The sequence below is a fragment of the Mustela nivalis genome (assembly GCF_964662115.1).
Source record: "Mustela nivalis genome assembly, chromosome: 6".
Taxonomy (NCBI): domain Eukaryota; kingdom Metazoa; phylum Chordata; class Mammalia; order Carnivora; family Mustelidae; genus Mustela; species Mustela nivalis.
Genome location: NC_139025.1, coordinates 84923608 through 84936651, shown reverse-complemented (window position 1 = coordinate 84936651; position 13044 = coordinate 84923608). Strand labels below are relative to the sequence as shown.

General features: G+C 42.4%; 1 protein-coding gene and 1 pseudogene across 13 annotated transcripts in view; one reads left to right on the top strand and one right to left on the bottom strand.

The window, feature by feature from the left end:
* The first annotated feature begins 2272 nt into the window (after window positions 1-2272).
* MGA (MAX dimerization protein MGA) overlaps window positions 2273-13044 on the top strand; it is a 168979-nt gene continuing 158207 nt past the window's right edge. For 9 of the 12 annotated variants that reach the window (XR_014312984.1, XM_082735519.1, XM_082735524.1 and 6 more), the window contains exon 1: window positions 2577-2676. The gene's annotated coding sequence lies outside the window, so the exon portion shown is untranslated. Of the gene's footprint in view, window positions 2385-2576; window positions 2677-13044 lie in introns of those variants that run through there. The other 3 variants (XM_082735492.1, XM_082735487.1, XM_082735526.1) reach the window with 1 other exon arrangement.
* On the bottom strand, window positions 8801-9520 carry LOC309866606 (small ribosomal subunit protein uS12 pseudogene; annotated as a pseudogene). The gene is made up of 2 exons: window positions 9185-9520; window positions 8801-8985 (listed from the first exon to the last, which is right to left on the bottom strand). The product of its transcript is annotated as a small ribosomal subunit protein uS12 pseudogene (transcript).

Genomic DNA, 13044 nt, shown 5'->3' with positions numbered 1-13044 from the left:
CTCCTCTCTCTCTGCCTGCCTCTCTGCCTGCTTGTGATCTCTCTCTGTCAAATAAATAGATAAAATCTTAAAAAAAAAAAAAAAAGAAATATATGAAGGTATTGAAAAAGGAACCACTGGAAGAACACTGGGAATTGGAGCCTCCAAAACATTGTTATAAAAGTGAAGGTGAATTTTGAGGGTGTCTTTACTCTGAGGTATGTAAATGTAAACAATTTTTAACCTACCTGAAGCAAAGGTACAGGTGCCACCTCCATTCTCTATTTCTGTATCATCGTTATTTTACATCAGTAATGTCTAGAGTTCAGCATGTTAACATGTTAAGAGAAAAAAAACAACCTTGAAATGAAAGCAAGGAGATAATGTAACAATATGCACCAACAGATGGGCAACAGTCACCAAAAAGTCTTAAAAAAGAACTGCAGTGTAAGAATCTGCTAGTGTGCCTCTAGCACTGTCTAGGGGAGAAACAGAATAGTGGAAAAAAATAATTCAAGAGTGTGCTGTGTTGGATAGAGTACTGGATGCTGGTTAGAATACAACCTTTACCACTAACTAGTCCTCACATTTACAGAACACCTCTTATGCATCAGGGTTTAAAGGATAGGTGTTTTAAATATTATTATCTCAGGGCGCCTGGGTGGCTCAGTGGGTTATGCCGCTGCCTTCGGCTCAGGTCATGATCTCAGGGTCCTGGGATCGAGTCCCGCATCGGGCTCTCTGCTCAGCAGGGAGCCTGTTTCCTCCTCTCTCTCTGCCTACTTGTGATCTCTCTATGTCAAATAAATAAATAAAATCTTTAAAAAAAATATTATTATCCCAGAATCATCATGACAATCTGAGACAAGGACTGGCCACAATTTGTGGTTAAAGGAACTGAGGTTCAGAAAGTTAAAAAACCTGTTCAAGTTCAAGGTACAGTAAATGAGAGAACTGCAGGTCCATCCAGATGGGTCTGACTTCAAGGACTGGGTTCTTTCACCTATGGCCAATAGACCCCAAACCTAGTTGTGCACCACATTCACTTGGAGAACATGTTAAAACACATTTTCCAGTTTCCCATTCAAGATTTTTTTTTTAGGAGATGGTAATATTAGAATAGTACTTTGCTCTCATGGTTGTTAGGATCAAATGTAATCAAATATATTGGAGTGTTTTATTAACTTCAAGTTTGATAGTTATGCTTATAATTTATAGTTTTTTTAAAAAAGATTTTTTAAAAAAGTAATCTCTACACCCACATGGGGCTCCTCAATTTACCACCATGAGATTAGTAGTTACATACTCTACCCACTGAGCCAGCCAGTGGTTCCTTAATGGTTTTATTACATGTGATCAACTAATTCCCCTTCGTTTTTCTAGTTAGAAAATAATTTTCTGATTAGGCTTATCAAATATCTTACAGCCAGAAAAGTGTGCCCCAAACTGTGTTTTGACTCAGTAACCACATTATGAATTAATACATTTAATTTCTAGTTTATTAATCAGCACTCTCGTGAGTCTGACCAGTGCTAGTCAAATTCCCCAAGCTTAATCATCCCTTTGATAACTGAAAAAATAGCTTTGAAATCTAAATAGCTGAGAAATGGAGTTCAAAGCAAAAGAGATATGAATTGTTCTAACTGGTGGCTTCATGGGAGTAAAACATCAGGGTTTGGCCTGGAGGTCAGTCTGTGAAGACTACAAAATTAACTCATCCTAAGACCACCTTTTCTCACCGTTAGCAGATGGTGTTTTTCTTGGAACCAATATACCATAGCTAAGGCAGGTTGAACCAGAAAATATAATAAGGCCACATCTCTGGCCCCTGTAAAATGCCTCCTGCTTCTTCTACCCCCATTTTCACCAACAACAGCAATGAGGTTACCATGAAAAGTCTGGTCTTTTATACTAAGAGAAAGTCCCAAGTATTATTTCCACTTCCTAGTGGGGTTTGTAGGTAAGTTGTATTTAAATTAGCATTATTTTCCAGTAACTATGAAAGGCTGATAGTTCCATTGTAGACAAACACTCTTGCTTTTTTTTTTTCTTTCCAGTATCTACAAAGGCACTCAACAGGCACTTCCTAAATGCATGCTCCATGAAGAAAGGTTAAACAGTTTCCCCAAGACCACACAGATGAACAAGTGGGAAAAGGGGCACTGAAAGTGCCTGTTATATGGAGTCACACTCCCATAATTACTCAAACTTCCAGCCCAAGAACCTGGCTTTCAAGGGGACATGAAAGGAACACCCCGGAGGTAAGAGCCAGGAAATCGGGAGAGGTGCTTTTCCCGGCATGCTCTGCAGCACACTGAGGGGCGCCAGACGTATCCCGGCGTGCATCGGGGAGCGCCCAAGGGCGATGGTTCCCGGCTCCTGGAGAGGCACGCGAAGTTAAACCGGTAGGTGTGAGCTTACTTAGTTTTGAGACCCAGCTTTCTCGTTTCCCCTTTATGAATGTAACCCCAAAGCGGCAAAAAAGTAGGTTTTCTAACTACCCTCCCTTTCCGCGTGCGGACGACTTTCGGCGCCGCTTCGAGCACGGTGCCAGGTGATTAGCGGTTAGGGGCGGGCCTGAGGTGAACACGTGACCAAACCTGGCAGCCAATGACTAGCCGGGTGGTCCGGCAGCGCGAGGATTCCGGGACCCGTGAGCTGAGCGGCGCGTGGGCCCGTTCCGGTCGGCCTTGGCAGGTACGCGCAGGCGCTTTGATTGCCACGCGCCCCGTTTGTCCTCACGCGCCCGGTGGCGTGTACTTGGCGCGAGGTGTTAAGAGTCTGTTTGGGTGTTTTTGTTGGGGGGGGGGATTGGAGAGGGGGCCATGGCGTCACGTGGACGCCACAGCCAATCGCGGGCTGAGGCGCACCCACAGCTTTCCCCGGCGCCCCGGGGTGCGACGTGTTCAATGAGGTTCGGCTCAGCCCTCACGGTCTGAGCTCTTTTTCGAAGCGCCTGTGCGGCCTGTAAAATCTGGCCACGGGTTTTCGTGGCGTCCTGCTCCGCTGTGAGCACGGACGACAAGTTCTCGGCAAAATGGCTGCTGGAAAGAGTCGCCTAGCAGGGGGAGCGCTGGGGCCGCGTGAAGGTCACATGACGAGGTTGGCAGCGCGTGCTGCTGGCGCGGGGAAGGGGGAGCGGGGTAGGGGAGAGGCGTGGTCAGTCACGTGCCGTCGACTGCGCCGATCCGTGGTTTTCTCCAGTGTCCTTGCGGCAGCGTGATCTGTCTGCTTTTGCTCCTCCCACCTCGAAGCGTGGCAGTCGTCGGCGAGAGGCTGTGTTTGTTGGTGTGGTGGAGTGAGCTGTGGTCTGGGAATTAGAAGACCTGGGGTCTAGGCCTTTGGCTATTTTTGTAATGAGCAAGTCCTTTTGCCGCTCTTGGCCTCCGTATTCTTATTTGTGTTAGTTAGGTGTAAGATTTTTTTTAAGGCCTCCCTGTGTTATGTGACCTCTAACTAATCCCAGTGTCATGCAGATAACAAAAGAGTAAGGAACAAAATGAGACAAGCCTGTCTCCCCACAGAAAAAAGAAACCCACACTGTGTCCCTCCGCCCCCATCATTACAGTGATGTGGAAAACCTGGAGATAATTTCTTAGAATAATCTGGGCCTATCGGTCTATATTTATTGATCGCATTTATATTCTGCCTTTGCACTCTCGTTTGAAAACTATTGTGGAGAGGACGCCTAGTCTCCATGTGTTTCCTGAATAGAAAGCAAGAAATAAGTAGTTTTGTCTATTAACTGTGGATCTGGGGGAACAAGTCGTTAGAGGAGATTTGCTGATGCTCTATAAGGCTGTGACTAGAAGGACCTAGAAGTTGTCCTCTCCACTGGGTGGCCAGTATTGATATAACTTTTTGAGGCTTCCTTGCCGCTGACCTTTGATGTTTTTCATGGGTTCCTGCTGCCAGCTCTAGCCATTCATTTTGTCAAGGGTTAGGGCTTTAGTGAAATGAAGCAGGCATTGATTATGTATTCTTCATATCACTGCTTAACGTTTTGTGTGCTTCCCTTTGATGTATCTTAAAGGGCCTTTGAATTTTGTGAGAGCACAACCTGGAGAGCATTTTTTGAGTAAGCATTGTAACAGTAGTTACTTTTGAACAATTATGTTAAAATCTTTCTAGCTTAATATTTTATGTCTTAATTCGTTTAGTTTTGTTAACAGATCTGTGAGGTAAGTACAATTATTTCCATTTTACCAAAGAGGAAAATACAGAGAAATTAAGTAACTTTAACTTGCATTAGCTCATGTGGCTGATAATTTTACATGATTCCAACCATAATGCCTTTTGAAAATTTGACAGAATGATTCCAAAATTTATTTGGAAGAATGAATCTGTAAAGTAAGAAAAGTTCTGAAAGAGTAAAGTGTGTATGTATGTATGTGTGTGTGTGCAACTTCTACTAGTGAGTATATAAATAAAGCTGTAATAAAACAATGAGTAGTAATTTTGGATTAGACAGAGCATTGGTACAGAATAATAAATTTAGAAATATGTAAAGCTAATAAGTATTATAAAGTTTTTTTTTTAAGATTTTTTTTTTTTTTAAATTTTATTTATTTATTTGAAAGACAGAGATCACAAGTAGGCAGAGAGGCAGGCAGAGAGAGAGAGAGAGGGAAGCAGGCTTCCTGCAGAGCAGGGAGCCCGATGCGGGGCTCGATCCCAGGACCCTGAGATCATGACCCGAGCCAAAGGCAGCAGCCCAAACCACTGAGCCACCCAGGCGCCCCTTTTTTTAAGATTTTATTTATTTGTCAGAGAGAGAGAGCGCACGCACAGGCAGAGTGGCAGGCAAGAGTCAGAGGGAAAAGCAGGCTCCCTGTGGAGCAAGGAGCCTGATGTGGTACTCAATCCCAGGGCACTGGGATCATGACCTGAGCCAAAGGCAGCTGCTTAACCAACTGAGCCACCCAGGCATCCCTATAAAGGTGGTTTTTCACACTAGTTGAGAGAGAATTTCAAAGTTATGTTGGAACAATTGGCTAACCATTTGAAAAGTAATAATAAAATGGAATCCTACCTTAAAATGTAGGTAAAATAAAGTCCAAGTGAATTAAATAAGTAGTTAAATATAAGATATGAGGGGCGCCTGGGTGGCTCAGTGGTTTGGGCTGCTGCCTTCGGCTCGGGTCATGATCTCAGGGTCCTGGGATCGAGCCCCGCATCGGGCTCCCTGCTCCGCAGGAAGCCTGCTTCCCTCTCTCTCTCTCTCTCTCTCTGCCTGCCTCTCTGCCTACTTGTGATCTCTGTCTGTCAAATAAATAAATAAAATCTTTAAAAAAAAATAAATATAAGATATGAGGTCAGCAGGCACCTGGCTGCCTCATTTGGTAGAGTATGCCACTCTTGAGGTCAGGGTTGTAAATTTAAGCCCCATTTTGGGCATAGAGGTTATTTAAAAATACAATCTTAAAAAAAAATGTGAAGGCAGAAAATGATCAGTTTAAAAAAATGGGTACACATTTTTTCAGTCTTGAAATGGGATGAGCTGTTCTAAGCATGACTGTAAAGGCAGAATCCATAAAGGCAGATATTGTTTGAATTACTGCATAAAACAACCTGTAATTGGCAAAAACATCATAAAGTTGAAAGAGATTAATTCGGTTAGTACTTAACATATTTACTGAGTGCTTACTGTGTGCTAGGCAATTTTTCAGGTGTAGGGCATCCAGTGATGAGCAATGCCAGGAAGATTGTGGGGGAGGGGAAGTTGCACCACGTGTTGTACTTAAAAGTTTAATGACTTTAATATCTAGTAGATGGGCTAAAGATATGTGAATAGGTAGATAACATACACAGAGAAAGAAAAATAACCAGTAAGGATACAGATTATTTTTCATTTATGAATAATACCCCCCACCCCCCGCAAGTCTGGCACTTTTGACTTTTGTATATACATAATAAAGTATTAATACTGTAATGGCATAGGAGTGGGGAGATTGGCTCAGTAATACACTGCTGTTCGTGGATATTTACTTGTGAACATCCTTTTTGAAGGACATTTTGGTTATATGTATTGAAAGCATTCAAAACCTATATGCCCCTTGACTCAGCAGCTTTTCTTGGTTAAGGCACTAATTCGTAAGTTTGGAAAGATGTTTATTAAACTGTTATTTTTGTAGTATTTTTTAGTAATAGCTAAAACTTGGAAAAACTTAAATGTTAAGTAATAAGGGGTTGGTTAAATAAATATGATACTTTTATAGAGGATAATACCTTGTAGCTAGTAGGTATAATATAGATTTCTACTAATTATTTGGAAATCATATTATATTTTGTCAAGTAAAATGTGTAGGAAGATTGCATTTTTGTAGGACTGTACATATATGTCTAAACATTTACATAAAAGTCTACATTTACTTCAAATGTAAACTAATGGTCATTTTATTTGAGTGGCAGGGTTTTTGGATGAATTTAATTAAAAAACAAACATTATTATTTTTAAAGATTTTATTTATTTATTTGACAGAGAGAGAGACAGATAGCAAGAGAGGGAATACAAGCAGGGAGTGTGGGAGAGGGAGAAGCAGGCTTCCTGCTGAGCAGGGATATTGGCTCCATTCCAGGATCCTGGGATCCTGACCTCAGTCAAAGGCAGACTCTTAAAGACTGAGCACCCAGGTGACCGCCTTTTTTTTTTTTTAAGATTTTTATTTATTTGACAGAGAGATAGAACACAAGCAGGGGAAGCAGCAGGCAGAGGGAGGGGTAGGTTCGTGGCCTAGCAGGGAGCCTGATGTGGGATTTGATCCCAGGACCTTGGGATCATGACCTGAGCTGAAGGCAGATGTCCAACTGACTGAGCCACCCACATGACCCTAATGTTCTTTTTCTCTTCCAGGATCCCATCCAGGATACCACAATACTTCTTTTTGTTTTTTTACATGTACTAATGCTGAGTGGCTTAGTTGTTAGGTGTCTGCCTTGAGCTCAGGTCATGATCCCAGGGTCCTGGGATCAAGCCCTGCATCAGGCTCCCTGCTTAGTTGAGGGGACTGCTTCTCTCTCTCCCTCTACCTGCTATTCTGCCTTCTTGTAGAATATTCTTGCTATTCTTGCCTTCTTTCTCTGTCAAATAAATAAATAAGTAAATAAATCTTTAAATGTATGAATGCTTTATTTTTATTTTTTTAAAGTTAAAAAAAAAAATCCAGTTAGTTGGGGTGCCTGGCTGGCTCATTTGGCAAAACATGCAACTTTTGATCTTGGGGTTGTGAGTTTGAGCCCCACAGTGGTTGTAGAGATTACTTAAAAATGTTAGGGCGTTGGGGTGGCTCGGTGGGTTACTCTGCCTTTGGCTTGGGTCATGATCCCAGGGTCCTGGGATCGAGCCCTGCATCGGGCTCTCTGCTTAGTGGGGAGCCTGCTTCCTCCTCTCTGTCTTTTTGCCTCCCTCTCTGACTACTTGTGATCTCTGTCAGATAGATAAATGAAATCTTAAAAAAAATTAAAAAATAAATAAAATCTTTAAAAAATTCCATTTAGTTAATATACAGTGTAATATTAGTTTCAGTTGTACAATATAATGATTTAGTACTTCGATATATCACCTGAAGCTCATCACAACAAGCTCATTTTTAAAATTAATTTTTTAAATTAACATATATTAGCCCCAGGGGTACAGGTCTGTGAATTGCCAGGTTTACACACTTCACAACATTCACCATAGCACATAATTTCCCCTATGTCCATAACCTAACCACCCTTCCTGTCTTTTTTTTTTTTTTTTAAAACAAGTACACTCCTTAATCCCCATAACTTATCCCCATCCCCCCACCTCCCTCCCTCCTGGTATCCATCAGCTTGTTCTCTGTAGTTGGGAGTTTGTTTCTTGGCTTGCCTGCCCCGCCCCCTTTTCCCCCCCCTTTGCTCATTTTTTCCCCCTTAATATTTATTTAAGTAATTTCTATATCCAGGGTGGGGCTCAGACTCATTCCCGAGATCAAGAGTTGCATGCTCCACAGACTGAGCCAGCCAGACACCCCTCATTTGTTGTTTCTTAAGAGTCTCATGCTCTACCGACTGAGCTAGCCGGGCACACTGTTGTTTCTTAAATTCTTTTTTTTTTTTAAGATTTTATTTATTTATTTGGCAGACAGAGACCACAAGTAGACAGAGAGGCAGGCAGAGAGAGAGGAGGAAACAGGCTCCCCGCTGAGCAGACAGCCCCTTACAGGGCTGGATCCCAGGACCCTGAGATCATGACCTGAGCCGAAGGCAGCGGCTTAACCCACTGAGCCACCTGAGTGCCTCTGTTGTTTCTTAAATTCTACATATGAGTGAAATCATACAGTATTTGCCTTTCTCTGGCTTATTCCACTTAACATTTTACTCTCTAGCTGTATCCATGTTGTTGCAAATGGCAAGATTTCATTCTTCTTTTATGACTAATATTCCATGGTGTATGTGTATAACACATCTTCTTTATCCATTTATCAGTTGATGGATTCTTGGGCTGTTTCCATAATTTGACTATTGTAGATAATGCTTCTATACTAATGCCCTATTAAAGGGTGAAAGTCCACCCTTTAATAGGGGAAGAAAAGGAAGTGAGGTAGGGAAAAGTGATAACAAACAAGGGATGTGTTATCAAGTTGGCTATAGCTTCATTGCAAACAAAGCTGGTTGCTTCATCTTCCAAGGCATCTCCAGAGAGTTCATATGAAGCTATTGCCTTTCAGAACTGTCTGTTACACAGCCAGAATACTTTTGGTAATTATGTCCCTTTGGGATCTTCTTGGTTATAATAGTTTCTCAGATTCTTTCTTGGCATATGACATTTAATATATCAAGTTTTCACCTTCAAAACTTATGATCTTGGTCTTTCTTTCTTGTCTTTGTGTAAGGCCAAAAGAGAGATGTTGGTTACTTTGATAACCTCAAAGTGAACTCCAGGAATGTCACTGATAGCATGATCTTTACAACCAAATCCAGCAATTAGAACCTCATCACATTCCTGAGTAAAATCCAGACAACCATCATTGGGTACAAAAGCTGATTTTTTGCTTTTCTTTTTTTTTTTTTAAGATTTTATTTATTTATTTGACAGAGAGAAATCACAAGTAGGCAGAGCAGAAGGCAGAGAGAGAGGGGGAAGCAGACTTTCTTCTGAGTAGAAAGCCTGATGTGGGGCTCGATCCCAGGACCCTGAGATCATGATCTGAGCCAAAGGCAGAGGCTTAACCCATTGAGCCATCCAGGTGCCCCCTTTTTTTGCAATTCTTGATCAGCCGAACCCTGACACACTTCCTGATGGCAAAATTGGCTGTTTGGCTTCAACCCCCACTTTTCCCAGCACAATTCCCTTTGCATGGGAAACGCCTCCAGAAGGGTTGGTCTTCAGGTCTGTGCCCAAATGTGCTTTCTTGTGCTGTTTAACATGTCACTTCTGATCTCTGTGGCTACAGAACTTCCTTGCAGTATGAAGACTGCAGCACTTGACAGTGCCACGCACCTGACAAGAGAGCTCAGACTTTACATTTGATAACCTTGCCAATTTTGAGGAGTACTGGTCAGTATTTTGTAACATGTCCCTCAGTTGGGATTTAATATTTTTCTCATTAGTAGACTGGGATTAGAGTATATATTATCAACATGACTTGTTGCTCTTGGTGTTGATCTTTGTCACCTGCCTGTGAATTTGTTGTATAAATGTTTGCTTTTTTTTTTTTTTTTTTTTTTAATTTTATTTATTTATTTGACAGAGAGAAATCACAAGTAGATAGAGAGGCAGGCAGAGAGAGAGAGAGGAAAGCAGGCTCTCCGCTGAGCAGAGAGCCCGATGCGGGACTCGATCCCAGGACTCTGAGATCATGACCTGAGCCGAAGGCAGCGGCTTAACCCACTGAGCCACCCAGGCGCCCCAAATGTTTGCTTTTTTATGGTTTTCTTTTTCTTTACCTTTTTTGGTAAAAAGACTATTTATTTATTTATTTAACAGAGAGAGAGAGAGAGAGAGAGAGAAAGAGAGAGAGAGAGAGAGAGAGATATCACAAGTAGGCAGAGAGGCAGGCAGAGAGAGAGGGGTTGGCAGGCTCCCCAGTGAGCAGAGAGCCCCGTGCAGGTCTTGATCCCAGGACCCTGAGTTCATGACCTGAGCCGAAGGCAGAGGCTTAACCCAGTGAGCCACGCAGGTGCCCCTTTATTTTTTCTTCACTTAAAAAAAAAAAAAAGGACACCTGGGTGGCTCAGTGGGTTAAGCGGCTGCCTTTGGTTCAGGTCATGATCCCAGCGTCCTGGGATTGAGTCCCACATTGGGCTCCTTGCTTGGCAGGGAGCCTGCTTCTCCCTCTGCCTCTGCCTGCCACTCTGTCTGCCTGTGCTCTTGCTCTTTCTCTCTCTCTCTGACAAATAAATAAACACACACACACACACAAACACACACAAACCCCAAATAAAACCAAGGATGCCTGGGTGGCTCAGTTGGTTAAGTGTCTGCCTTTGTCTGTGGTCGTGGTCCCAGTTGTAGGATCGAGTCCCATGTCGGGCTTCTTGCTCAGTGGGGAGCCTGCTTCTCCATCTGTCTGCTGCTCGCCCGCTCCCCTGCTTGTGGTCTCTCTCTGATAGATAAATAAGTAAAATCTTAAACCCCAAAACTTGAGTTACTTGCAATATAAAAAATATTTGTTATAACTTTCTTGGCATGTCAGTCCATCTTTATCAATAGCATTTATGATCAGCAGTACACTGAAAATTCTGATTATGTAGAAAGAGGATAATGGAAGTTATAGTCAAAAACTACTGGCCAAGTTGCTGACAGGGCTAATTATAGGCAAGGAATTAAAGGCATTAATATAGTATAGCTTGTTTTAATAGTCTAGCTATTTAGCTATTTAGTCTAGCTAGTTTAGCTCTGTTCTAGGAAGAAAACCCTGGTAATCATGAGTTAGATATAAATCCAAATGTAGGGAAGCAAATTCAGTTATGCACAACAGGATAAAAATATAAATAAGATAGATTAGACCAATTAGGCAAATTTGTTCATTCAACTACAAATAATTGATGAACCGTATTGGATGCCAGGTAGGAACCAGGGCTCAGGATTGAGCAGTGAATAAGACAAAGTCCCTGTTCTCATGGAATTTACCCTCTAGTAAATAAACAATAAACTAATAAGTAATATGATTTCAGATATTACTTAAGTGATGTGAAGAAAGTAGTATGAGAGGATAGTGAGTGGTGTGGTAGGTTTGGTGGTTCTTTTATTTTTTTATTTTATTTTATTTTTTTTAAAGATTTTATTTATTTGACAGATAGAGATCACAAGTAGACAGAGAGGCAGGCAGAGAGAGAGAGAGAGAGAGAGAGAAGCAGGCTCCCTGCTGAGCAGAGAGGCCGATGCGGGACTTGATCCCAGGACCCTGAGATCATGACCTGAGCTGAAGGCAGCGGCCTAACCCACTGAGCCACCCAGGCGCCCCTGGTGGTTCTTTTAGATAGGTTGTCAGGTAAGGTTTCTCTGAGGTAACTCTTGAGCATAAAGAGACCTGAATGATAAAAGAGTGTGCCAGGCCAATGTGGTGCATTTCAAGTGGGGGAGAGAGAGTACTAATGCAAAGACTCTGGGGAGAGAATCAGTTTGCAATTTTCAAGGAAGTGAAAAAGGCTAGGGTCCTATAGTTTGGAGATTGCTGGGTAATAATTGGATGTGTTAGGAAATGATACTGGGTAGTTGATGATCTCAGATGGTATAGAGTCTCGTAGACTAGAAAGGCTTTGGATTGCATTCTAAGTGTGATGGGATTCATTGGATAGTTTTATGAAGAAAAAATGATACAGTCACATTTAAGTTTTATTTATGTATTTATTTTATTTTACTTTTTTAAAAGATTTTATTTATTTATTTTACAGAGAGAGATCACAAGTAGGCAGAGAGGCAGGCAGAGAGAGAAGGGGAAGCAGGCAGGCAGAGAGAGAAGGGGAAGCAGGCTCCCCACTGAGCAGAGAGTCTGACGCGGGGCTCGATTCCAGGACCACGAGATCATGACCCGAGCTGAAGGCAGTGGTTTAACCCACTGAGCCACCCAGGTGCCCCATTTATGTATTTATTTTAAAGATTTTATTTATTTGAGAGGGAAAGAGAACATGAGCCGGGGGGGAGCCGAGGCAGAGAGAGAAGGGGAAGAGGCAGGCAGAGAGAGAAGGGGAAGCAGGCTCCCCACTGAGCAGAGAGTCTGACGCGGGGCTCGATCCCAGGACCCCGAGATCATGACCCGAGCTGAAGGCAGTGGCTTAACCCACTGAGCCACCCAGGCGCCCCTATTTATGTATTTATTTTAAAGATTTTATTTATTTGAGAGAGAAAGAGAACATGAGCTGGGGGGAGGGAGTGGAGCAGAGGGAGAGGGAGAAGCAGACTCACCATTGAGCAAGGAGCCTGATGTAGGACTCGATTCCAAGACTCTGAGATCACAATCCGAGCTGAAGGCAGCGGCTTAACCCACTGAGCCATCCCTTAGGCATCCCTAAGTTTTTTTTTTTTTTTTAAATTGTTTTTTAAATTTATCTTTTAAAAAGATCACTTTGAGTGCTGTAGAGACAAGAGGGGCGGTAGGAGACCATTTAGGAAGTCACTGGAATTGAAGGCAGAAGTATGGTGGCTTGGATCAGGGAGGCAGTGATGGAGGCAGTGAGAAGCGATCCGATTCAAGGTATATTTTGAAGGTAGAACCAATAGAGTTTGCTGATAGCTTAGTTGGAGGCAAGGGAAAGAAGGAATTAAAGATGATAACAAGGATTTTAGCTAGAGTAACTGGTGCCACATACAGAGTTGCAAACTGGAAGGAGCTAGATAGGGATTTAAACTGAAGAGTTTATTTTTATTTATTTTTAAATTTTTTTTTTTTTAAGATTTTATTTATTTCTTTGACAGAGAGAAATCACAAGTAGATGGAGAGGCAGGCAGAGAGAGAGAGAGAGGGAAGCAGGCTCCCTGCTGAGCAGAGAGCCCGACGTGGGACTCGATCCCAGGACACTGAGATCATGACCTGAGCTGAAGGCAGCAGCTTAACCCACTGAGCCACCCAGGCGCCCCTATTTTTATTTATTTTTAAA